At 38.6% G+C, this 27,238-nt stretch overlaps 1 protein-coding gene across 1 annotated transcript in view; it reads right to left on the bottom strand.

Moving 5' to 3' along the window:
- Positions 1–27,238, bottom strand: part of HS3ST4 (heparan sulfate-glucosamine 3-sulfotransferase 4) — a 401,252-nt gene that overhangs the window by 282,905 nt on the left and 91,109 nt on the right. The window lies entirely within an intron of this gene.

Raw genomic sequence — 27,238 nt, 5'->3', positions numbered from 1 at the left:
ATGGATGTTTAACTTTATAAGAAATTAATGAACAATCCTCCAAAGTGGTTGTAACATTTGACACCTCCCCCAGCAAGCAACGTAATGTTCCTGCAGCCTCTCCATATCCTAACTCTTGCTTTTGCCCATTCTGGCTTTTCTTTTGTTCGTTTTTACCATTCTAGTGGTTGTATGATGGTATCTCATTGTGGTTGGAATTTGTATTCCTTGTTGACTCATGATAATGAACACCCTTTCCACCCACTTATTGGCTATTTGTTTATCTTCTTTTACGAAGTGTTATGTTCAAGGCTTTTGCTCATTTTAAGGTGCTTGTGGATTTGTATTGTAAAATTTGTAGGCACTGTTTATATGTTCTGGACATGGATTCTCTGTCAGATAGCTGTACTGTGAATAATGTTTATCCAGTCTGTGAGCTGAACCATAAGTGTAACCACACCTACCACCAGGAATTTTCAGTGATATGAACCAACAGAATCCTCTTTTTTAAAGTTCAATTAAATTGAATCTCTGGACTCTGTCCTTTTCAAGTGGGAGTCTTGTTTGACACATTGAGAAATACCTACCTCACAGAGTAGATGAGATTGAATGTGATAATACATGGAAAGTCTTTAACACAGGATCCAGCCCATAATTAACTGTTTCTGTTGGTTTTACTAACATAAAAACAAATAAACAACAAAAACAGCCCTTTCTATGATCAAGAAAATAGTATTTCTATAGGAGGGGAGAGGCAAGAAAAAACTCTTGAGGATTTATGGGCCAATCTTGTGACTGAATATAGAAAGGCATGTCAAATAAACTTTCCAACGAAAGACTGGAAGATTATTAGGCAATAGTAAAACTTGGAAAGGAAGATGGCAGAGGGGATGCAGTTTCTAGGCAAAAGGAAGGGTATGAAAAAGTTCAATGGGATGCAAATACCTGTGGCATTTAGGCAAGGCTGCAGTGTACAGGTTGAGACATGATGGGAAATGAGGTTAGGGACGTAGGTGAGGTCAGATTATTGAGAGTCTTTGCCACACAGTGTTTGTTCTTTGTCCTACAGACCTAGTTTCTCAACATGCATCCTCAGAGCAGCAGTATCAACACCAACATTATCTGGGAGCTCATTACTATTGATCAAATCAAAATCTGAATTTTAAAAACACTCCATGTGATTCATATTCAAATAAAGTCTCTAGAGCACTGCTACAGACCAGGGGTCCCCAACGCCCGGGCCGCGGACCAGTATCAGTCCGTGGCCTATGAGGAACTGGGCCGCACAGCAGGAGGTGAGCAGCGGACAAGCCAGCAAAGCTTTATCTGCCGCTCCACATCGTTCCCCATCGCTTGCATTACCGCCTGACCCACCGCTGGCTCGCATTACCACCTGACCCATCGTTCTCATTACCGCCTGACTCATCGCTCGCATTGCCGCCTGAACCATCACTTGCGTTGCCGCCTGAACCATCACTTGCGTTACCTCCTGAACCATCGCTGGCTCGCATTACCACCTGACCCATTGCTCTCATTACCGCCTGACCCATCGCTGGCTGGCATTACCGCCTGAACTATCCCCACCCCCACCCCACCCCTGTCCGGGGAGAAACTGTCTTCCAGGAAACCGATCCCTGGTGCCAAAAAAGTTGGGGACCGCTGCTACAGACAAGGAGAGTCATCTGAAGATCTGAGCAGGAGAGTGATTTGATCAGATTTACGGGTTATGAATTCGGAGGCAACACAGAGAATGGTCTGGAGGAGGTTCGACCACAGACAGGAAGGTCACTTAAGAGTCCACTGTTGTTAGATCTCACCAGACCTCAAGAGTTAGCGTCATTTTTGATTAAAACACTTTCAGAGCTCAACTTATACTGAAGGTATCCCTATAATATTGTTCTAAGACCTTCCTGGAGACATTTACTAATATTACTAAATCCTACTAATAATCATCATCATTATAATATCGAGAGTTATCTGACACGTAATGAATAATGCCAGGCACTACAAAGGGTACCCCCTGCATATTATTTCTAATCTTCATAACAACTTTGAAATGCCGGCAACTACAACAGACACGTATCTGTCTGCCTCCTCCGCACCCATTTCCCATTTAGATCCAGGGAAGACCCTTATTTTCAGCCAAGTGGTTTGACTGGGACTGACAGCACCCCTCAGTTCCTTCTTAATAGTCTTGGTGATTGGTTCAGGGAAGGTCATGTGATCCGGTGAAAGCCAATGAGAAGCAAGAAAAATGTCTGGGGGTCCTTACGAGGAAGAAGTTCCTGTAGGAGCTGCCCAAGGAGATGTTCACCCTTTCTATGTAAACTATGATAGGAAGGTGAGAACCTGAGACGTTATTTCTGCTACTATGAGGGAAGCCACTCTAAGGATACAACTGCCACTGAAGACCAAAATTACAGAGAATCACAAAAAATATAGCTACATTCCCTGATGAGAATATGAAGCTCTAACTAGATCAAGCCACACCTGGAATGAGTGACTTCCAAAATTTTCTGTTAAAGAAACCAATTCCTGTTGTTATTTAAGCCAGCAGTTCCGTCATTGTCACCAACTGTTTCCCAATTGACAGAGTGCCGTCTTTTTCATTTTCCAACTAAGAATCTGAGAATTAAAGAAGCTAAATTATGTGTTTGACCACACAGTGGATATTTAAAATCAAATCTGTCTCACCCAAAGTCCATGCTCCTTCAGCTAAGTTTTGATCCTTCTCAAACTTAATTTTTAAATCAACATTAAAAAACATAAATGAGGAATAAGATTTAATTGAAAACTATATGCTGCATAATTTGTACAACCAAGGGGGAAAAAAATCACAGCTTGAGAAGGTGAAACATTTTCCATCTTCCACTTATGTACTTATTTAATTTTAACTTGCTAAGTCATTCAGGCAATATCTGCTGAAAGCCTTTATTACATGTGGACACTGTATTAGAAACATAAAAATGAATAAGAGAATGATCCTGAATGTGTACTCTCCAAACAACAAAGCCCCCAAAAAAGAAGAAAAAAAGATAGTTTTTTTTTAAAAGGAGAAACAGATAAATCCGCAGTTAGGGTTGGAGGCATGAACACCCCAATCTCAGCAAATGATAGAACTACTAGACAGAATATCAGCAAAGGAACAGAAGTTCTGAACACAATTAGCCAACAGCATCTAGCGAACACATACGGAACATTCCATCCAACAAAGCAGAATATATATATTTTTTCAATCATCACAGAGCATTCACCAAGAGAGAGCATACTCTGAGGTATAAAATATATCTCAAGAAATTTTAATGAATTGAAATCATACGAAGAATTTTCTTTGACCACAGTGGAACCAGACTAAAAAGCGATAATAGAAAGACAACAGGTGAAATCTCTGAACACTTGGAAAATGAACATCATGCTTCTAAAAACAAAAAATTTATGAGTCCAAGGGAAAGTCTCAAAGGAAATAAAAATTACTTATAACTAATAAAAATGAAAATACAAAATATTGGGGATGCAGCTAATGCAGAGCTGTCAGCAAAATCTATAGCATTAAATGCTTACTTCAGAAAAAAGGAAAAACAGCAAATCAAAAAGCTAAGCTTCTCAGAGCACAGGGAGATCAGCTCGGTGCTTTGTGCTGACCTAGAGGGGTGGGATAGGGAGGATGGGAGAGAGGCTCAAGAGAGAGGAGATATGGGGATACATGTATACGTATAGCTGATTCACTTTGTTGTACAACAGAAACTAGCACAACATTGTAAATAAAGATATTTAAAAAATAAAATAAAAAACCCAAAAAAATTTTTTAAAATAAAATTTAATTTAAAAAATGCTAAGCTTCTACCTCAAGAAACTAGAAAAAGAACAAAATAAACCCAAAGCAAGCAGAAGAAAGCAATGATAAAGAGCAAAAATCAACAAAGTTGAAAATAAGAAAACATGGAGAAATCAATAAAACAAAAAACTGCTTCCTTGAAAAAAATCAATAATATTGGTAAAACTCAAGAAAAACTGGTGAAAATAAAAATAGCAAAGCCAAAATTCACCAATATCACAAATGAAACAGGGGATACCACTACAGATCTTACAAACATGAAAAAAATAATAAAGAACAATCATGTACAACTTTACATTCATAAACTTACCAACTTAGAAGAAATGGACAATTCCTCAAAAACCACAAGCTACTAAAATCAGTGAAGATGAAACAGAAAGTCTGAATAGTCCTATAACCATTGAAGAAATTGAATTCATATTTTTAACACTACTGAAAAAGAAAATCTCCAGACCTAGGTGGTTTTATTGGAAAATTCTACCAAACATTTCAAGAATAAACACCAACTGTACATAATCTCTTCTTAAAAATAGTAGAAGAGGGACCACTTTTCAAATCACTTCATGCAACCGGTATTATTTTGTTTAAAAAAAAAGAGACAAAGGCAATATCAAAAAGAAAAATACAGATCAATATTTCTCATGAACTTAGATGCAAAAACCTTTTAAAAATATTAGCTAATTCAACAATGTATAAAAAGAATTATACACCATGACCAAGTGCGAATTACTTCAGGTGTGTAAGGGAAATTGAACAGCATCCCATAAGGGATCTCTTAGGATAGGAAGCCCCAGTCAGTATCCAGTAAGTAGCATCACGAAAGGAGCCTGATTCCGTCACACCGCTTTGCCACCCAGAAACCAAACAGACACAGGCACCAGAGTTTTGACAAACAGCGAAGTTGCTGATTGGACTGGCTTGGTCCCCAAAGGCCCTTTGCATCCTACCTGAGGCTGTGGTCTCCTTGACCTTCTAATGCCAACCTAGGTCATCCTCTTCTCCAGCTTGAGAAAATACTGTAATAACAATAATAGTAACTAACGATTATTAAGTGCTAGTAGCAAGCGTGAGCCAATGAAAGAAGCTCATTAAACATTATTTCACTTCATCATTCGTGTTACGTGATCGAAGGACCCCAGAGGACATAAGGGCAAACAGAAGAAAACCCTAGAAAAATGCTGTGCGATTCTGGGGCAAGTAACAAGCTGGAACATGACTGTCCACATTCCAGGATAAATTTAAAAGAGAACGAACACCACCTCCACCACCACAAGAGGCTTGTGAAAAGAACGTGGAACTTTGAAGGAGGATTTATACATAACATACAACAAGCAGAGGAGGATCATATTTTCAAGACCAACTGCTCGGGAAATTTTACATACCATCTGCTTTTCACTCTCAAGGAAATCACAGAAAACACAGACCCTGTAAAATAAGAGGAAATAATAAGACAAGTTACTGCGGGAGAAGTAAAAGAGACGCTGATAGAGTTAGGGAATTAATTCAAGGAAAGAAATAACAGTTCACAGAATTAAAACATTAAAGGGGCTAAACAGCTGAACTGACAATTCAGGAAATTTCAACACCTTCTTGAGCAAAACAAGAAGCTCTTTCTGAATGCACAAGAAAAAGGAAAGGAGATAAAATTAATTAGAAATGACTTTTATAGTGGTTCCTATAAATATGTTGATGACGGTGAGACAAAATACAAACTCAAAACCCTGAGGAAGCACATAGGACCAATGGGATAGAAGCTATGACCACAGCCAGGGTGGTCACAGTTGGTCCTCACTTCGTACAGATGAGGCAGACCTTTTATAAGCTGCATCCTGCAGATGAGCAAACTGAGGCCTTAATAAGCTAGGTACCTGCTCAGGGTTACGACGCCTGGGAACAGAGCTGGAATTCACACCCAGAAGTCAGTCTGCCTCTAGAGGGAGGGGTGAGCAGGGGGGGACAGAGAGACAGAGAAGAGAAAGTGGGGGCACAAACAGAAGGAACCTAGAAACCACAAAAGGGAAGAGCTCATTTACGAACCAAAGAAAAAAGTGAAAATACAACCACATCTGGATACACCTTGATACCGCGCAAATTGGTTCCAGGACCCCTACCGATACGCAGCGCAGCAAATACAAGCTTTGCTTTTCAGAACTTTCTGGATCCCCCATCCACTCACCCACCCAATGTTTCCCCATCTGAGGATGTGGAAGCCTCGGATGAGGAGGGCCAACCGTATGCAGTTCTGATGAAAACCTGTTGCAACCAGGCGACTGTATATTCGGATAAGTTGAAACTCCCTGAGAAAGCAACAAAAAAGAAACTCTCTTGACAGAAACTGACCAAGAAAATGAAGCCCTCGCCGATGACCTTTCATGAAAGAAAAGAAAAGTCTATAAGAAAACTCAATAAAATGAGGAATGAATTAAAAAATAAAAATAAAAACCTCCCTTGTGAGGAAGGCACATCATAAAAGCACCAAAGTCATGAACTGAGTGCTGAAAAATCTGCACATAAAATTCTCCTGACCTCCGGCACCTGGCACAGTGCATCACCTGGAAAATATTAAGTGCTTGAGAAACATGAGCTCCATCATATTCAGTGATGATAGGAAGGCGGAATTCTCATTAAAGTCAAGAACAGGAAAAGGAAATTGTCTCAGTTTTTCTTTTAACACCATTCTAGAAATCGTTGGCAACGTGAATATATAAGACGAAGCAATACTGGATAAATTTTGGAAAGGAAGAGGTAACTATAAGATTATTTGTGGATCATACATACCACTAAGAAATCCAGATTCCACTAAACTTATTACAATTGTTCAGTAGGGGGTCCAGGATACATATCATTAAATTATTATATGTTTATATATTAAATTATGCATATAATTTAAAATCTTCTAGCTTCCCCAGATGGCAATAATATCCAATACCCGATTACCGCATTTACAATAGCAACAAAAAATGTAAAACACCTTGAAATAACTTTGTAGAAAAATGCACACAACCCAGATGAAAACTATTTACCCTTTGATGGAGAATATAAAGCTAACAGAATACACTGTTATATAAGCCAAGTTCTTAGATAGGACAACTCAATACTGTATCAACTTTTAAGTCCTTACACATTGACCTACAAATTTAATATCACTGAATAAAATCCCAAAGTGATTTTATTTGGAACTTCACAACATTATTCTAAAATTTATCAGCAAGCATAAGAAGATCAGGATAGTTCAAAAAATATTGCAAAAGAGTGAGAAGGAGGAAAGTTGCAGTTTTAGAGAATAAAATATAGTGACAAGTTAAAAAAATTGTTCCTGAGACCGTAACAGAGGTAGATCAGTGGAACATAAACACAGAGGTAGATCAATGGAACGTAATTTTTAAAAAAGAAAAGAAAATGACCCAAATATATATGTTTAGTGCACCCTAAAGATATCTCAGATATGTAGGAAAAGAACAATGTTTTCAAGAAATAAACTTAGATAAGACAGGCTTAAACCACACCTCAAGGTCTTACACAAAGATAATTTGTAAATGAATGAAAAATTGAAAAATAAAATAATAATAAACTGAAGAAAATGAAGTGAATATACACGTCATCCTTCCCTGCTTTGTTTTTCTCCATAGCACTCATCAGTTTCTAAAACATTTTATCAGTTCTTTATTATTTCGTTTACTGTCTAGAATACAAGCTCCAAGAGGGCAAGATTTTTAACTATCTATCCCCAGTGCCTGGGAAAGCTTCTAGTATGTAGTAGCTGAGCAAAAAATGTATGTTCAATAAATGAACAAACAAATAATATCAGATTATGAAAAGTACAAGGAAAAGAAATACGCATAAAAGGCAAATTAAATTTCTCTCTTCATCAAAAAAGGCAAATAAGGGCTTCTCTGATGGCACAGTGGTTAAGAATCCGCCTGCCAATGCAGGGGACACGGGTTCGAGCCCTGGTCCGGGAAGATCCCACATGCCACGGAGCAACTAAGCCCATGCGCCACAACTACTGAGCCTGCACTCTAGAGCCCACGAGCCACAACTACAGAGCCTGCGTGCCACAACTACTGAAGCCTGCGCACCTACAGCCCATGCTCCACAACAAGAGAAGCCACTGCAATGAGAAGCCCGCGCACCACGACAAAGAGTAGCCCCCGCTCGCCGCAACTAGAGAAAAGCCCACGCGCAGCAACAAAGACGCAACGCAGCCAAAAATAAATTTTTTTAAAAAGGCAAATAAAATTATATAATTAACGGATAAAATATCTCCAACCTTAAAAGCTGACTGTCTATGATTAAATCACTAGCTTTTATAGGACAGTAAGAATGAAAGTGAACAAAGATGACGTCCAAAAGAAAAAATGCTAATGGCCGATGAACATTTAAAATGTGTAACATCACAAACAACCAAAGAAATATTAAAAGTGAAACGTACTTTGTTTCTCCTCTGACTGGTAAAGAGTGATCACACTCTGTCTTTGCCCAGTATGTGAGGAAACTCTTAACACCAGTAAGCAGAAGTAAATTTTGGTACAATTTTTCTGGAGAACAGTGAGATGTGTTCAATTTTATATAAGCATGCCCGTTTACCAGCAATGCCACTTCGAGGAAATTGTCCTACAGAAAAGCCTGCACGAATACAGTATTCAGACAAATAGGAACACAGATTTTTGATGCACTGCTATCATAATAATAAAATTGCAACAACTTAAATGCCTCTGATATCAAAGAAGATGCACTCTGCTGCATACGAAGGTGGGTCAGAACTGCACAAATACTATCTGTGATAAGCCGAGCAAAAGACAGGAAGTTACGGGCTTCCCTGGTGGCGCAGTGGTTGAGCGTCCGCCTGCCGATGCAGGGGGCGCGGGTTCGTGCCCCGGTCCAGGAAAGATCCCACGTGCCGCGGAGCGGCTGGGCCCGTGAGCCATGGCCGCTGAGCCTGCGCGTCCGGAGCCCGTGCTCCGCAACGGGAGAGGCCGCGACAGCGAGAGGCCCGCGTAATGCAAAAAAAAAAAAAAGATAGGAAGTTAATGAACAGTATGGGTGCCTTGTCTGGGTGTCTATACAACAAGTGGTTCTCAAACTGTGGTCCCCAGACCAGCAGCATCAGTATTATCTGAAACTTGTCTGAAATGCATATTCTCAGGCCTTACCCCAAACCTACTGAATCAAAAACTTTAGGTATGGAACTCAGAAATCTGTGTTTTAACGAGCCTTCTAAGACATTCTAATGCACAATAAAGGTTGAGGACCACTGGTAAATCTTGAATAATAGACACCAAACTGTATATAAAAGCTGTCTTGAGGAAGACTTTCATGCGAAATTTCATTTTTCTCCTTTATATATTTCTATACTCCAACTGATATGTATCAGATTTGAAATTAGTAAAGTTATTTCCATCAGAGAAAGAAAGAGGGGGAGAGAGAGGGAAAGAGATTGAGAGAAGAATGTGACTGATCAGTAGAAAAACGGACAAGAAATTTAAATGGGTGATGACACTCCCACAAAAAGGCAAAAAAATTTCTAATAAAGGTACTTTTTAAACATTCATTTTGACTAGAATTAAAAGAAATTTGTATTAAATTTTAGCAATTGTTTCCACTTATCAGATAAGCGTCATTAAGAAAAATACTAAAACTGAATGGATTCACTGGTATAGTGGACCCAGAGGCTTCTGACAAATGTTACAGAGAGAGCACTGGAAATTTATAGCAAAAGGTATAAACCTGGCCATGTATTTGACCTGGTGACCCAAATTCTAAGGATTTCTCCTAGTTAAATATTTGAGGGTACGTTTCTTCAATAGTAATGAAAAATAAATTGAAAGCACCCTAAATATTTTACCATATAAAATTGATTAAAAGAACTATGTTATACAGTGCTACCGTAACATAATTATTTCATTAAAAAGGATGGCACAACTACAGATATATTGACATAGAAATATACTAACATGTAAATTATCCAGAAAAAAATATACCTGTCAATATTAAGCATTTAATATGTCAGGCAGTATTCTAAGAACTTTATAAAGAATAACTCACTCAATCCTAACAACAATATGAGAAAGTAAAATTACCATCTTACAGATGAAGAAACACATTTGGAGAATTTGAATAACTTGACCATCAGGTTATGAGAAGTGGGGGCCAGCTGTGCTGTCAGCCTCCACACTGGTAATTGCTGTGCACATAATATCATTTATATTGTTGATGATGGTTCATGGAGAAAAAGTCGGAAAGGTTAGCCACTGCAACAAGAACAATGGTTATCTCTGGATCATGGAATTAAAGGTAATTTAAATCTTGTTTTCTATCAGTTTATCTTTTGTCTCTGAAGATTATATAAGACTTGTGCTATGTAAGTGATATTTAACTGCGGACATATTTTTTTGTATATTAACAGAAAAGAATGAGGAAGAGCTCACTACGAGGGTAAGACCTACAAAATCCAAGCAACAGAGAAGAAACCTTTGAAAGGCATGGAGTTTTGAAAAGAAATGGTACTTCAAAGTAACAATGAGAAACTGAATGTGGGTGGCATGGAAACCACTTATAACACCATCATCCCACTTCAAGACTGCAGCTACCAAAAAAGGTAAAGCTCAGGAAAATTTTGGTTCCAGTCTGCTCCATGAAAATTAAAATGGCAGCTTTTCCTCACTGAAGAGACCCCAACAATTGGGGTATTCAAATTGCACGGGACGTTCCTGCTCCATATACAACATCAACAAGATTATACTTGGATTCTTCCAGAAAGCTTTTACTTGCTCATTAAAAGAGGTCACATATGTTCATACCTGTGTTCTGCTAACAACAATCTCAACTCAATGTCCAGGGAAACGCTGCAGGAGGAGACAGGTGGGCATTCTGATGCATATAGGTCTCTGGATGAGGCTGTGTCACACTGGGATCACGGGCTCCGAGAGAGGACTGGAGACAAACATCTGAATAATTAGGATGCTGCAGAGACTAATATGTCTCAGCACTTCCCAACTGCCAGCAGTCGGTATTCAGATTTCTCCAATCGAGCCATACTAGGGCATCCAAACCCTTTCTTTGTGGGTGAACCTGTGCTTGTGGTAGATTATATGATTGTTCAAAGTTTTCACTGCCTCTCCCTATGCAAGGTTTATTTTTCTCCACCCCACTAACATCAAAATTGTCCATGTGACTTTCTTTGGCTAATGAAATAAAAATATAAGTTTCCCATAAACACTTCCAATCAGAAGCTTTAAGAGTCACTTTGCGCTTACAGTATTCAGCTATTATGTTCTCTTTTCTTCTTGCCATAAAACCACTGATACAGCAGATAGGTGCAGCTCTATTAGCCCGAATCCCAGAATAAATAAGTTGTGTAGCATAATTACAACTGACCCACAATGGACATGAAGTGTGAGGAAAAACCTGTGTCGTTTTAAGCCAGAGACTTTGGGGCAATTTGTTACTGCAGCAAATCTCAGTATAAACTGACTGATACACTACCAAATCCCTGCTTTCATACTTGGAGACCCACTCAACACCAAGACTCACATCCTCCTAGAAGCTCTAAGAACACTCACAAGAGTGTTCACAGAAGCTGGCCTGTGTGCACCTTCCCTGTTGTAGCTGAAGGAGTTTTTAACTGTCCTTTGGATTTGATGATTTGAATCACTGATCCCTCTCTGGAATAAAATGGCAGGCTGATTTCCTTACCCCTTCCTCCTACCCTAAGCTCACCATGTAATTATACCAAAAACCTCTCCTTTCTTCCAGAACGTCACATGCCCTCTGCCACTCCTGTGATGACAGGATATGAGAAACAATGGACAGCTTCACCAGCAGAGAATGAAGTGGGCTTCAGACAGCAGCCAAAAGACAAGGAAACAGGAAATCCCTTGTTACAGTCAATATCCTCGAGGGCTTTTGGTTTCTCAAGCCTTGCATAAAGAAATTTACAGTTTGAGTAACACTGTTTTCCAAGAATCCAGGATTCCAGCTGTTATTCATAGTTCTACCCACTGATGACAAAGCATAGCTGTCACTGGCAATAAAATGCAAGCATCTGCTTTCTGAATGGTTTATGAGCAGTACTTTTGGACCTCTGCAAACCTATCACTTGAGTATTACAGGGGAAGACTTGGAAGGAAATGAAAATACAGGGAGCTTTGGGAATGGTCAAGAGGCATTAGTAACAACAATAGCAAAAACAATACCAATAATATTATCATTATTAAATATGATAGCTAACAATAGCTCTTGCTGGATGGCATATAGTGTTCTAAAGTCCCCACTTGCATTAATTCTTCTGCCATTCCTAACTTACCTGAGAATAAGGTACAATTTATTATCCATACTTTAAAAGATGACAAAATAGAAGATTAAAAAGGTAACTTGCAAAGGATCATATCATAATTAAATGGAAGATTTTGAATTTGAGTCTCTTAACAGCAAAGTCCAAGCACTTATTCATCATATTATATTGCCTGAGATTAAGGCTACAAATAAATAAAAATACCTGGGCATTCTTCCATATCTAGAATCTTCTTTCAAGACAAGTAACATAGATGAAGGAGAAAAACTTACTGTGTAGATGGCGTATGTTTGAGTCCAAACAGTGGCATTTTTTCACTGTGTGATTTTGAATAACCCACTTTAATCACTCCTAAAAGATGTTACCTCATTTACAGAATGAGGAAAATGATTCTCATTTTATCAATATAAGATTGCAATGAAAACAGAAAGTGGTAATAGATGGGGACAACTATAAAGTCCAAAATGCTAAATAAGTGTCATTTATAATAGGTAGTTCATTTTTGCAGTGCCATAATTGCTTGCTCGATGGCAACAATGGACTGATACTGACCAGCTCTACTGGACCAAAGACAGGAAGTCTGAGTATAATGTACAATTCACAGCATCCGCTGTCTTCTAAACTGGAGTAGCTTGTAATAGACCAACACTCCCACCAAGAGCAATGATAGAAAACCAATAACATATCAAAAGTCATTCGTTTGAAAGCACCAGAGTTTCTGTGGCAGTCAGAATTTAAAATCCAGACCCCAGAGAAAAGGAAAGCTCGCTGAGGTACCCCCAACTCTCTGAACGCTGGTATTTTCCACAGGACATTTGTCAATTTTTGCCGCAGGTTAGGAAGCTGAAATGATAGGCAGGTGTAATTGTTACAAGGGATAGAAACCAGCAGAGGTACAGGCAATTTCACAGGGCTGGGGTTAAATTAAGTTGGGGTTCAGGGCTGCCAAGTGAGCCAGAACTTGAGGAGCAAAGATCAGAGACAAGGAAAGAATAGAGATTTGAGACCCATATTCAGTACCAGTTTTCTTCTTGAGGCATTTACCTATAAATGTCACAGAACAGGTTAAGAAGCCAGACTAAAAGGGGTGAAAAGAAAAAAGATTTTTGACAGCCTCACAGTGCTAGAGAGACAAAAATTAGATTTGAGGACCTGCCAAGGAGAACAGTTCTAGATGTGATCAGCCCTAAGTTGGGACACCTAGAGGGTGAGACCCTAGGATGGAGGTTGAACAAAAGGTAGATTGACCCTTATAAAGAATGCAATCCAACCTCAAGTCAGCTCTACCCATGATGGTATGAGATGATTTGTCCCCTGCTGCCTGCTATAGAAAAAGGTGAATCTTCTCTGAAGAGCAATAACACCATCCAGAATTTCTACAGTTTGACATCCTTAATGTCTAACGTCTACTGAAATTACCAGAACATATCAAAAAGTAGGGAAATAAATACACAATTAAAAGAAACCCACAAGTGACTTAGTTATTGGAGTTACAAGACTCAGATTCTAAACTTCGATTAGAATGTCCAATAAAATAGATGAGATATTAGACAAGTTGACCAAACAACTGAAATATATAAACAAGAATAAAATGGAAATTCTAGAGCTGAAAACTACAATAACTGAAATTTAGAACTCAGTACGCAGGTTAAACAGCAGATGGGACACAGGTGAAGAGAGCTGGAAGAATGCATGGGTAGAAATACTCAGAATGAAGCATAAAAGGTAAAAAAAAAAGATGACAAGTACAGAAAAGAACATGAAAGAGATATATATGTAACCCTGTGAAAAGGTTTACCATATATGGAATTTGAGTGCTACAAGAGAAAAATACGGAGAACAGGACCAGATCAATATTTGGATAGATAACAGCTCAGAATTCTCTAAAACTGGTGAATAACATCAAGGTATGGATTAAAGAAGTGATACAACTTCCAAGAAGGACATCTATAAAGAAAACTACACCTAAATACCTCATATATAAATGATTGAAAACGAAAGAAACAGAAAATCTCAAAGCATGAGGTTGAGGGGATATTGTCAAAGGAGCAAAGTTTAGACTAACAGCTGACTTTTCAATAAAACTGTGGTAGCCAGACACACTGGAATGGCACCTTGAAAGCAGAGAAGGAAACAACCACCAACCTAAAATTCTATACTTAGAGAAAACATTCTTCACTAAAGAATAGAGCAAAATAAATGAAATGGATTAATTGAATAAAGGTGAAATAAAAATATTTCCAAACATACAAAACTTCAAAGAATTTATTGCCAATAGACCTGCACCGAAGAAACACTATAAGGAATTATTCAGGAAGGAGGAAAATACTTCTACACAGCAACAAGAAATGCAGAAAGGAATTTTTTTTAAGTTTAAATATGAGAATTAATTTAAAGGAACATTGCACAAAAAAGTATAAAGTTTTGTAGTATATAAGATATATGTAAAATTAAAATACATGACCACAATCACACAATAGGCTAGAAGGGATAGAAGAAGTTAAAGTGTTCCATAATACTAGTATTATTTGTGAATTGATTAATATTAGACTGTAACAATTCAAAGATTCATGTTTTAATCTCTAGGGAACCCATAAAAGAATATCTACAAACTAATAGATGGGGAAAACGGAATATTTTTTTAAAAGGTTGAACTAACCAAAAAGTAAGCAAACAGAGAGAGAGAGAGAGAAAAAGAACTATAAAACATAGGGAAAATTAAAGATAAATGGCTAGGGCTTCCCTGGTGGCGCAGTGGTTGAGAGTCTGCCTGCCAATGCAGGGGAAACAGGTTCGTGCCCCGGTCCGGGAAGATCCCACATGCTGCACAGCAGCTGGGCCCGTGAGCCATGGCTGCTGAGCCTGGGTGTCCAGAGCCTGTGCTCCGCAACAGGAGAGGCCACAACAGTGAGAGGCCTGCGTACCGCAAAAATAAATTAATTAATTAAAAATAAATGGCTATGCTATATAAAAATTGCAACATATCAGCAATTAAATATAAATAGTTTAAATGAACCAACTTAAAGTACCACACTGAATTAAAATTAAAAACTATATACTGATTTTGGGCTTCCCTGGTGGCGCAGCGGTTGGGAGTCCGCCTGCCGATGCAGGGGACGTGGGTTTGTGCCCCAGTCCAGGAGGATCCCGCGTGCCGCGGGGCGGCTGGGCCCGTGAGCCATGGCCGCTGAGCCTGCGCGTCCGGAGCCCGTGCTCCGCAGTGGGAGAGGCCACAACAGTGAGAGGCCCACGTACCAAAAACAAGAGAAAAAAAAAAAAACTATATACTGATTTTATAAGAGACATACCTTTAATGTGAGAACAAACAAAGACTGGCAGTAATGGGCTAGGAAATGTTACAGCTTGCAAACACTAAATAGAAGAAATTGATGTAGCTATAGTTATAAAAGGCAAGGTAGACTTTAAAGCAAGACATACAACTAAAGATAAAGAAGAATATCTCATACAAATAAAATGGTCAATCCTCTTGGAAGATATAAACATTCTAAATTTGTCTACAGCAAACAGTATAACACCAAATATATAAAGCAAAAAAGGATATAACTAAAAGAAGAAATAAGCAAACACATAAATAGAAGACTTTCACAAATTCTTCCAGTAACTAATAGTAAATGGTAGAGCAAGCAAAGCAAAATACTAGAATTAAGTTTTTTAAATCTTAACATGATTAACAGTATTTACCAAAATGAAATATATAGAATGCTACACTTAACAATGATATAATAAACAAAATTTTCAAGTTTATCTGAATGTTTATTAAAATTTATCATATTCTGGATCATAAAGTAAGTCCAAGAAAATATAATTCAGAGTATGTTGCTTGACTACATTAGAATTCAGCAACAAATCAATAATAAAACAAAAACTAGGAAATCAAAAATGTTTAGAGACTAAACAATATAATTGTAAACAAACCATGGGGAAAGACCTTATCAACATGGAAATTAGAAAATAGTTTCCTGTGAATCTTAATGAAAATAAAATTAGTAGAATGTAGCTAATGTTGTAATTGGAAGGAAATTTATAACCTTAAATGCATCTATTAGAGAATAAGAAAAGCTGAAAACAATAATCTACTAAGTTAAGCTCAAAATATTAAGAAAAGAGCCAAATAAACTAAAACAGAAGGAAATAAATAATATATATAAGGGCAAATTTAATATTAAAACAGAGAAAAATCAAAGAAGGTGGTTCTTTGGAAAAAAAAATACAATTTCCTAACCACCTAGCAGATAGTCAAGAAAAGAAAAAAAGGAACAGCATAAATTACAATATCAAGAGTGAAAGGGGCATCAATCCTCAACTAAATATTAGCAAAACAAATTCAACAGTACATTGAAAGGATCATACAACAATACAAAGTGGGATTTATCCTAGGTATGCAAGGATGGTTCAATATGTGCATACCAATCAACATGATCCACATTAACAAACTGAGGAATAAAAATCATACGATCATCTCCATAGACACAGAAATAGCTTCTGGCAAAATTTAACATCCATTTGTGATTAAAAAAAAAAAAAAAACTCTCCAGAAAGTGGGCATAGAGGGAATATACATCAACACAATAAGGACATATATGATGAGCCCACAGCTAACATCATACTCAACAGTGAAAAACGGAAAGCATTTTCTCTAAGATCAGGAACAAGACAAGGATGCCCACTCTCACCACTTGACAAGAAAATGAAATAAAAGAAATCCAAATTGGAAAGGAAGAAGTACAACTGTCACTGTTTGCAAATGAAAGGATATTACACATAGAAAATCCTAAAAGATGCCACCAAAAAACTACTAGAACTCATCAATAAATTCAGCAAAGGTACAGAATGCAAAATTAATATACAGAGATCTGTTATACACTAACAATGAACTATCAAAAACAGAAGTTAAGGGCTTCCCTGGTGGCGCAGTGGTTGAGAGTCCGCCTGCCGATGCAGGGGACGCGGGTTCGTGCCCCGGTCCGGGAGGATCCCACATGCCGCGGAGCAGCTGGGCCCGTGACCCATGGCTGCTGGGCCTGCGCATCGGGAGCCTGTGCTCCGCAACGGGAGAGGCCGCAACAGTGAGAGGCCCGCGTACCACAAAAAAAAAAAAAAAAAAAATCATAAAAAAAAAAAAAAAAAAAACAGAAGTTAAGAAAGAAATCCCATTTACCACTGCATGAAAAGAATAATATACCTAGAATAGATCCTAACTAAGGAAGTAAAAGATCTGTACTGGGAAAACTGTAAGATGCTGATGAAAGAAATTAAAACAGATAGAAATATAAACTGTGTCCAAAGGTTAGAAGAATTAATATTGTTAAAATGACCAACCTACCCAAGAAAATCTATGAGATTCAGTGCAATCCCTATCAAAATACCATGGCATTTTTCACGGAACTAGAACAAATAATTCTAAAATTTCTATGAAAATACAAAAGATTCTGAATAGCCAAAGCCATCTTGAGAAAGAACAAAGCTGGAGGTATCACACTCCTTGACTTCAGGTTATACTACAAAGCTACATAATCAAAACAGTCTGGTTCTGGCACAAAAACAGACACATAGATCAATGGAACAGAACAGAGAGACCAGAAATAAACATACGCATTTATGATCAATTAATCTATGACAAAGAAGGCAAGAATACACAATGGGGAAAAGACAGTCTCTTCAATAAATGGTGCTAGGAAAACTGGACAGCTACATGTAGAAGAATGAAATTCGAACATTTTCTGATACCACCTACAAAAATACACTTAAAACGGATTGAAGACTTAACTGTAAGACCAGAAACCATAAAACTTCTAGAAGAGAACAGAGGTAGAACACTCTTTGACATAAATCATAGCAATATTTTTTGGATCTGTCTCCTAAAGCAAAAGAAATAAAAGCAAAAATGAACAAATGGGACATAATTAAACTTAAAAGCTTTTGCACAGCAAAGGAAATCAACAACAAAACAAAAAGACAACCGGTTGAATGGAAGAAAATATTTGCAAATAATATGACCAATAAGGGGTCAATATCCAAAACACATAAATAGCTCATACAACTTAATATCAAACAAACAAACAACTTGTTTTAAAAAATGGGTAGAAGACCAGAATAGACATTTTTCCAAAGAAGATATACAGATGGCCAACAGGCACATGAAAAGATACTCAACATCACTAATCATCAGAGAAATGCAAAGCAAAACCACAATGAGATACCACCTCACACCTGTCAAAATGGCTATCATCAAAAATTCTACAAATAACAAATGCTGGCAAGGACATGGTGAAACAGGAACTCATACACTGTTGGAGGAAATGTAAATTGGTGTAGCCTCTATGAAAACAGTATGCAGGTTCCTCAAATAACTAAAATTAGAACTACCATATGATCCAGCAATTCCACTCCTAGGTATATATCTGAACAAAACAAAAACACTAATTTGGGGCTTCCCCGGTGGCGCAGTGGTTGAGAGTCCGCCTGCTGATGCAGGGGACGCAGGTTCATGCCCCGGTCCGGGAAGATCCCATGTGCCATGGAGCGGCTAGGCCCGTGAGCCATGGCCGCTGAGCCTGTGCTCCGCAACGGGAGAGGCCACAACAGTGAGAGGACCACGTACCACAAAAAAAAAAAAAAAAAAAGAATTCCTGTTCAAAGGACAATATGAAGCAAAAGGACATGTCACAAACTGCTTGAAGATATCCAACATGGAACTTCTATCCAGAATACATAAAGAGCACCTAAAAAATCAATAAGAAAAAAAATTAATAAACCATTAAAAACAATGGGCAAAAGACTTAAAGATCCACCTCACAAAAGAGTATAGTCAAGTGTTGGATTAGCATAAGCAAAAGTACTCAATCTCATTAATCATCAGAAAAATCTTAAAAGCCATAATAAGATACACTACAACCATCAAAAAAAAAAACCCTAAAAACAACTGACAATACCAAGTGCTGGTAAAGATGTGCAGCATCTTGAACTCTCAGACACTGCTGGGGGTAATTTAAATTGTCAGCAGCAAATTTCAAAAAACTGTCACCTAAATTTGAAAGTACACATCATGACCAAGGAATTCCACTATTTGGAATATACTCAACAGAAATGTGTATATATGCCCCGCAAAAGAATGTTCAAGAATGTTCATGGTAGCACTGTTTATAATAACAAAAACCCAGACTCATCCTCAACATTCATCAAGAGTAGAATGGATACGTTATTTTCAGTATACTCACACAACGAAATACTACACAGTGATGAAAAAGAATGAACGACAACATGAATGGATCTTACAAACCATGTGGCACTAATGAAACCAGATGCAAAAACTATAACATTTTATGATTCCATCGATGTCAAGTTCAGACAGGCAAAATTAATCTGTGGTAACAGAAGTCACAATAGTTTAGGGATTGGATGGTAGTGATGGTGTGGGATGCAAGCGGGTAGTGTTCTATTTCTTGATCTGGGTGCAAGTTACATGGGTATATTCATTTTGTGGCAATTCATCATAGTGTACGTTCAGGTCTTATGTACATTCCTGTATGTGTTATATTTCCATTAAAAATTACTTTTAAAAATCCAGTTCTACTCATTACTAGCTTTTCATGAGATAATAAAAAAGAAAAATCTCTTTTGACCTGGGTTCTTTTATCAGTAAAGGGCAAAATTGGAATTATATAAGATCTTTTGTAGCAGTCATTTCAACTTCTGGTAGAAAACATCCATGCCCGCCCTACTCCCAGATCAGGAATTTCAGGTAGAATTGATCCCCAATCCCACAAAACCCAGGCCTGGCCAATCAGAGCATTCCACCTCCTGGCCACATCATTGACTGATTAAGAAATGAGCATATAACCCAAACAGGATCGATGATTTTAGGGCAGCTTTTTGATGGAATTATTCGACAAGAACAGCAAAGGTTACCACTGAGACTGATGAACTAGTGAACACAACCCTTAGCATTGCTATCACACTGTGAGATTCTGCCTGAGAACAACAACAACAAAAAAAACCAGAAAAAAGCAGAGATGATGATGATGATGATAGACAGATAAATAGACAAAAGATGACAGATGGAGCCGTAGACAATACACAAGTGATGGACAGAAAGAAATAGAGAATAAGCAGATTATTCACAGAGACTGACTTACGACGACATTATTTTTGAGAATCTGAATATAGTCACATCCAATCTTGGACTTTTCAGTTTTGTGAGCCAATAAATTCCCTCTTTTGCTTGAGGCAATAAGTTGGGTTTCTGTCATGTGCAGCCAAGAGCCCTAACTGCTAAAATTTCCAGCTTTAATTCCATGACTTAGACAATGCATTCCAAACTTTCCCAAATAAGCATCCTTTATGGCCTAAGGAGAATGAACAATAGATTCAGGAATCAAGCCCTTCTGCTTGCAAGCTTGAAGTTCCTCTGAAGTCTCATACATTATTTTAAAAAAAAAAAAAAAAAAAAAGAGGGCTCCCCTGGTAGCGCAGTGGTTGAGAGTCCGCCTGCCGATGCAGGGGACGCGGGTTCGTGCCCCGGTCCGGGAGGATCCCGCATGCCGCGGAGCAGCTGGGCCCGTGAGCCATAGCCGCTGAGCCTGCGCGTCCGGAGCCTGTGCTCCACGGCGGGAGAAGCCGCAGCGGTGAGAGGCCCGCGTACCTCAAAAGAAAAAGAAAATCATGCAAATTTTCATACCTATTCCATAATATTCTGTCTTAACGTGAAAATATTTCTTTCATATCATCGTGTAAAATCAACACTGTATTACTCTGAAGTTATCCATGCCACCCATATAGTACCGCTAACTCCTAGGGGCAGCATATCCCTGCTTTAAAAGAACAGACATAGGGAAGGGGTTCAGACTCAAATTCCTACAGGGGTCAGGCAGGTAAGACAACAGGGTACAGAAGAGGGTGAATACAAGCCAGCCAAGGCGGGTAGCTCAGCTCCACTCCGTTGTGGCTACCTAGGAATGTCTTTCCAATCCCCATGCAGGCCAAAGACATCTGCAAGATGAATAAAGTCTGGGCAAGACTCCTTCCCCACCTCTGATTTTGAACGCACACTGCTCTATTTTTCCATCTAAGACTGAGGCAATACTTACACGGTTGCTAACATCCGTTCTCCAAACACCCAATATTTTTCTCCTTATAAAAGATATTTCTTTTAAACAGAGACAAGGCATAGAAGCTTTGGCATATATTTATTTAGTGAAACTATATTATACTTTCTGAAAATCAGATCGCTTTACCTATACAAGTTCTAGAAGGAAAATGACTCTATTCCAACAGGCACCCTCACATTTTATGTGACATTTTTAAGAGCCTCGAAGTTCCAACCTCAACCAGTAATGTCTGAATTGCTTTTAATTTAGCAAGTATGGAGCAGAGAATAATCTGGCAGCTCCTTCTTAAAACATGTCAGAGGCGGGGTCCTCCCAGGAGAATCTGGTGTTCATAAAAGTAATTTTTTCCGTTCATTCTGCTGAGAGCCTCCTCTTATAGCACAGTCATGCGGCTGTCACTCTTGAGGCAGACACCAGCCTCTGAAATTACAGGGTGATTTTTCGATGGTTTTATTATTTTTTTTAATAATATAATCAAGAATTTGATCTGAACTATTAAAGAAAGGAAAAAATTAATTTAAAAACTGACACCCATGACCTCTAAAATTATGTACTGTGGGTCTTGTACAGCATGCATTCAAAGGTGACTGTGTGCCTATCTGTAATAAAATGTCCTTTATGGGGAGCAAGACCGCATTGTTCAAGAGAGTCCATTGTCAAGAAGAAGGTTTGGTAGGTAGATACTGAAAAAGTAAAGCGTTACCTACCCTGTCACCCAGAGGTCCTCCAGTATTTTAGTTACAAATCATTTCAGAATAATAACAATGGTGATAATGATAATGGTCTAGGTTACTAGACTGAGTACTTAGCATCTGTAGAACACTGGGCTAAGTGCTTCAGGCACATTTTTTTATTTAATCCTCTCAACGCTTGAGGGCAGGTACGATAATATCCCTTTGACTCAAGAGGAGTCTGAGCAAGTCTCAGAGAAGTGACTGGAAGCTGCCAGAAGTTTCAAAGCGTGGACTCCAGTCCACGTCTGACGCCAGAAACTATGTTCTCAACCACTCACTGACTATGAAGTCGGAGCGCCCTTCTGAAATCGGCTACCCAGCTTCGACTCTGCACAGATTCTGATCTTTCCCCCCAGATCTGGCCATTTTCCTGTCTATTCTCGCTCAGTGACTATCACCAGCTTCCGTTTAGCTGCTCCAGCCAGAAACCCAGGAGACATTACTGATTCATACTGTATCTCCCTCCCTCCCTGCCCAAATTCAATGCAGCTCCAAGACTTGCTGATGCTACCTCTTCGAAAGCAACTGTTACCAATTCACTTCTTTCGCCTCTCTACCACCACCAGCCTTGTCCAAGCCACCAACACTTCTCTAACGCAACAGCCTCCACCTTCCACTCAGTCCGTGTCCAGTCTGTGTTTATGCGGCTGAAATCTTTGAGAAACGCAAACGCCACCCTTCCTGCTCAAAATCATTGGACGGTTCTCCGATACTCTCAGAATAAAGACTGGAAGCCATAAGCTGGCAATGCCAGCCCTGCACCCCGCCTGGCACCACAACCCTCCCCACTTGCCTCACCCACTTCCCCTCTTCCTGTCTGTACTCCGGAAGCCACACGGGACTCCTGGGTTTCTGAAAGCTCTGTGCTCCCTCTCTGGTCACAACTGTCGTGCATGCTGTTCCCTCTGCCCAGAATTCTCTTCCCTTCCTTCTCACCCGGGTAACTTCTATACGTCCTTCAAGTTCAGCTCATTATCATTTCCTCAGGGAAGCCGAGGCAGGGAAGGTTGGACCAGGTCAAAGCCCTCTCACAGAACAGCTTACCGCGCTGGTGAAACACTCACCACCATTACGATGTTCTATTTATGTGTGTAACCACGTGATGCCGAGCCCACTTATTTGGACTAATCAGAAACAAATTCTTTCTGCATGTCTGAAATTTCTGAGTTAACCAACAGTCAGAGGCAGCTCAGTTAAATGGTAGGCATCCATGTTGGGAGGTCAGGGACCTGAGTTCAAATCCTGGCTCTACCTACTAGCCACGTGACCTTGAACAAAACACTTCAACTCCCTGATGCTCAGTTTTCTCATACATAAGATGAGGATGGTGTCAACACCCACCCCTTCCCTCCCAGGGTTGTTATTAAGCTTAATGAGGCAGAGAGGTGAAGATATTAGCTCATCCCTCCCGCCATGTGGTAAGGATCCAGCTAGCATTTATTGGAAGCTTCACTTCCAAGAAAGATTGCTTAGTAATAGAGCAAATTGCAGGTGGTCCAAAAGTACAAACTTCCAGTTATAAGATAAACAAGTATTAGGGATATAACATACAGCAGGATGACAATAGTTAAAACTGATGTATGGTGTATTTAAAAGTTGTCAGGAACTCTACTCAATGCCCTGTGGTGACCTAAATCAGAAGGAAATCCCCAAGAGGGGATATATGTATACGTATAGCTAATTCACTTTGCTATACAGCGGAAACTAACACAACATTGTAAAGCAACTATACTCCAATAAAAATTAATTTTAAAAACCCAACACGGTCAATCAACTATACTGCAATAAAATATTTTTTTCAATAATTGCAATTATCAAAAAATCTAGAAACAATAAATGCTGGAAAGGGTGTGGTGAAAAGGGAACCCTCCTGCACTGTTGGTGGGAATGAAAATTGATACAACCACTATGGAAAACAGTATGGAGAGTGCTTAAAAAACTAAAAATAGAACTACCATACCATATGACCCAGGAATCCCCCTACTGGGCGTATACCCTGAGAAAACCATAATTCAAAACGAGACACGTACCACAATGTTCACTGCAGCACTATTTACAATAGCCAGGACATGGAACCAACCTAAATGTCCATCAACAGATGAATAAAGAAGATGTGGCACATATATACAATGGAATATTACTCAGCCATAAAAAGAAACGAAATTGAGTTATTTGTTGGGAGGTGGATGGATGTAGAGTCTGTCACACAAAGTAAGTCAGAAAGAGAAAAACAAATACCGTATGCTAACACATATATATGGAAACAAAAAAAAAAGAAAAAAATGGTACTGATGAACCTAATTGCAGGGCAGGAATAAAGATGTAGACATAGCGAATGGACTTGAGGACACGGGGTGGGAGGGGTAAGCTGGGATGAAGTGAGAGAGTGGTATGGACATATATACACTACCAAATGTAAAACAGATAGCTAGTGGGAAGCAGCAGCATAGCACAAGGAGATCAGCTTGGTGTTTTGTGACCACCTAGAGGTGTGGGATAGGGAGGATAGGAGGGAGGCTCAAGAGGGAGGGGATATGGGGACATACGTGTGCATATGGCTAATTCGTTTTGTTGTACAACAGAAACTAACACAATATTGTGAAGCAATTCTACTCCAATAAAGATCTATTAAAAAAAATAATTACCTTCGTAATTCACTGCGTTAACCCTAGATACTATAGTTTCATCTTCAAAAATCTTAGTACATCTTCTTATGTAACGACACTATTAACACAACCATCAAAACTTAAAAATATACGTTAACATATTCGAATACCAAATCCATTTTCAATTTTTCCCAGTTGCCCTCAAAACAACTTTTGACGTGTGGTTTGTTTGGATCAAATTTCAAATAAAGTCTCTTTTAATCTTGAAAAAAATAAAATAAAAGTTGTTAAGAGAGTAGATCACAGGAGTTCTCATCCCAAGGAAAAAAAAACTTTTTTTTCTTTTTCTTTTTTTCTACCTATATGTGATGACGGATGTTAATTTAACTGTGATAATCATTTCACGATGTATGTAAGCCAAATCATTATACTGTACACCTTAAAATTACACAGTGCTATATGTCAATTATAGTTTAATAAAACTGGAAAAAAATAAAACGAATTACTCAGCCATACATACAATATAATAGTATTTCTGTTTAAACACCCATGAAACAGGGCTAGAGAGTACACATCTACAGAGAAAAAAAGACTAGGATGATACAATCCAAATACATTATTGGGATGGGGTTTGAGAAGAAGGCTGGCCCATGGAGATCAAAGTAAGGGGGCTTTGGCCTTATTTCTCTGAAAAGGATAATGTACTCCCATACATGTCTAATAAATAAATGTCAAATAGCTAAATAAGACATGTAAATCACTCCAGTCAACTCACTAATCCATGAGCCTTGTGTCTTTCTAGTTATCACTGTACCTAGAACTATGCCTAGATTAGCAAAAACACTCGATAGACATACATTAAATAAGTGAAAAAATTCATTGAAATATAGTTAATGAACAATATTACATAAGTTACAGGCGTACAATATAGTGATTCACAATTTTAAAGGTTATACTCCATTTATAGTTATTATAAAATACTGGCTATATTCCCATTGTACAATATATCCTTGTGGCTTATTTTACACATATTAGTTTGTACCTCTTAATCCCCTACCACTATATTACTCCTCCTACCTTCCCTCTCCCCACTGGTAACCATTAGTTTGTCCTCTGTATGTGTGAGTCTATTTCTTTTTTGTTATATTCACTTATTTGTTGTATTTTTTAGGTTCCACACATAAGTGACATTATACACTATTTGTCTTTCTCTGTCTGACGTACTTCACTTAGCATAATACCATCCAAGTCCATCCATGTTGCTGCAAATGGCAAAATTTCATTCTTTTTTATGGCTGAGTAGTATTCCATTTTGTAAATATATCTATATATATAATACACACACATATATATACACCAATTCTTTTTTTTTAACATCTTTATTGGAGTAAAATTGCTTTACAATGGTGTGATAGTTTTTCCTTTATAACACAGTGAATCAGATATACATATACATATGTCCCCATATCTCTTCCCTCTTGCATCTCCCTCCCTCTCCCACCCCTCTAAGTGGTCACAAAGCACCGAGCTGATCTCCTTGTGCTATGTGGCTGCTTCCCACTAGCTATCTATTTTACGTTTGGTAGTGTATATATGTCCATGGCACTCTCTCACTTTGTCCCACCTTACCCTTCCCCCTCTCCGTATCTCAAGTCCATTCTCTAATAGGTCTGCATCTTTATTCCCATCTTGCCCCTACGTTCTTCATGACCATTTTTTTTTTTAGATTCCATATATGTGTTAGCATATGGTATTTGTTATTCTCTTTCTGACTTACTTCACTCTGTATGACAGTTTCTAGGTCCATCCAGCTCACCACAAATAACTCACTTTCGTTCCTTTTTATGGCTGAGTAATATTCCATTGTATATATTTCCCACATCTTCTTTATCCATTCATCTGTTGATGGACACTCAGGTTACTTCCATTTCCTGGATATTGTAAATAGAGCTGCAATGAACATTTTGGTACATGACTCTTTTTGAATTATGGTTTTCTCAGGGTATATGTCCAGTAGTGGGATTGCTGGGTCATATGGTACTATTTTTAGTTTTTTAAGGAACATCCATACTGTTCTCCCTAGTGGCTGTATCAGTTTACATTCCCACCAACAGTGCAAGAGGGTTCCATTTTCTCCATACCTTCTCAACCATTTACTGTTTGTAGATTTTTTGATGATGGCCATTCTGACTGGTGTGAGATGATATCTCATTGTAGTTTTTGGTTTTTTTTTGCGGTACGCGGGCCTCTCACTGCTGTGGCCTCTCCCGTTGCGGAGCACAGGCTCCGGACGCACAGGCTCAGCGGCCATGGCTCACGGGCCTAGCCGCTCCACGGCATGTGGGATCTTCCCGGACCGGGACACGAACCCGTGTCCCCTGCATCGGCAGGCGGACTCTCAAACACTGCCCCACCACGGAAGCCCCTCATTGTAGTTCTGATTTGCATTTCCCTAATGATTAATGATGTTGAGCATTCTTCCATGTGTCTGGTTGGCAAACTGTATATCCTCTTTGGAGAAATGTCTATATAGGTCTTCTGCCCGTTTTTGGATTGGGTTGTTTGTTTTTTTAATGTTGAGCTGCATGAGCTGCTTGTAAATTTTGGAGATTAATCCTTTGTCAGTTGCTTCATTTACAAATATTTTCTCCTATTCTGAGGGT

This window comes from Phocoena sinus, chromosome 15, assembly GCF_008692025.1.
Source record: "Phocoena sinus isolate mPhoSin1 chromosome 15, mPhoSin1.pri, whole genome shotgun sequence".
NCBI lineage: Eukaryota > Metazoa > Chordata > Mammalia > Artiodactyla > Phocoenidae > Phocoena > Phocoena sinus.
Note: the sequence above shows the minus strand (reverse complement) of the source record. Positions and strands in the feature narration are given on the sequence as shown.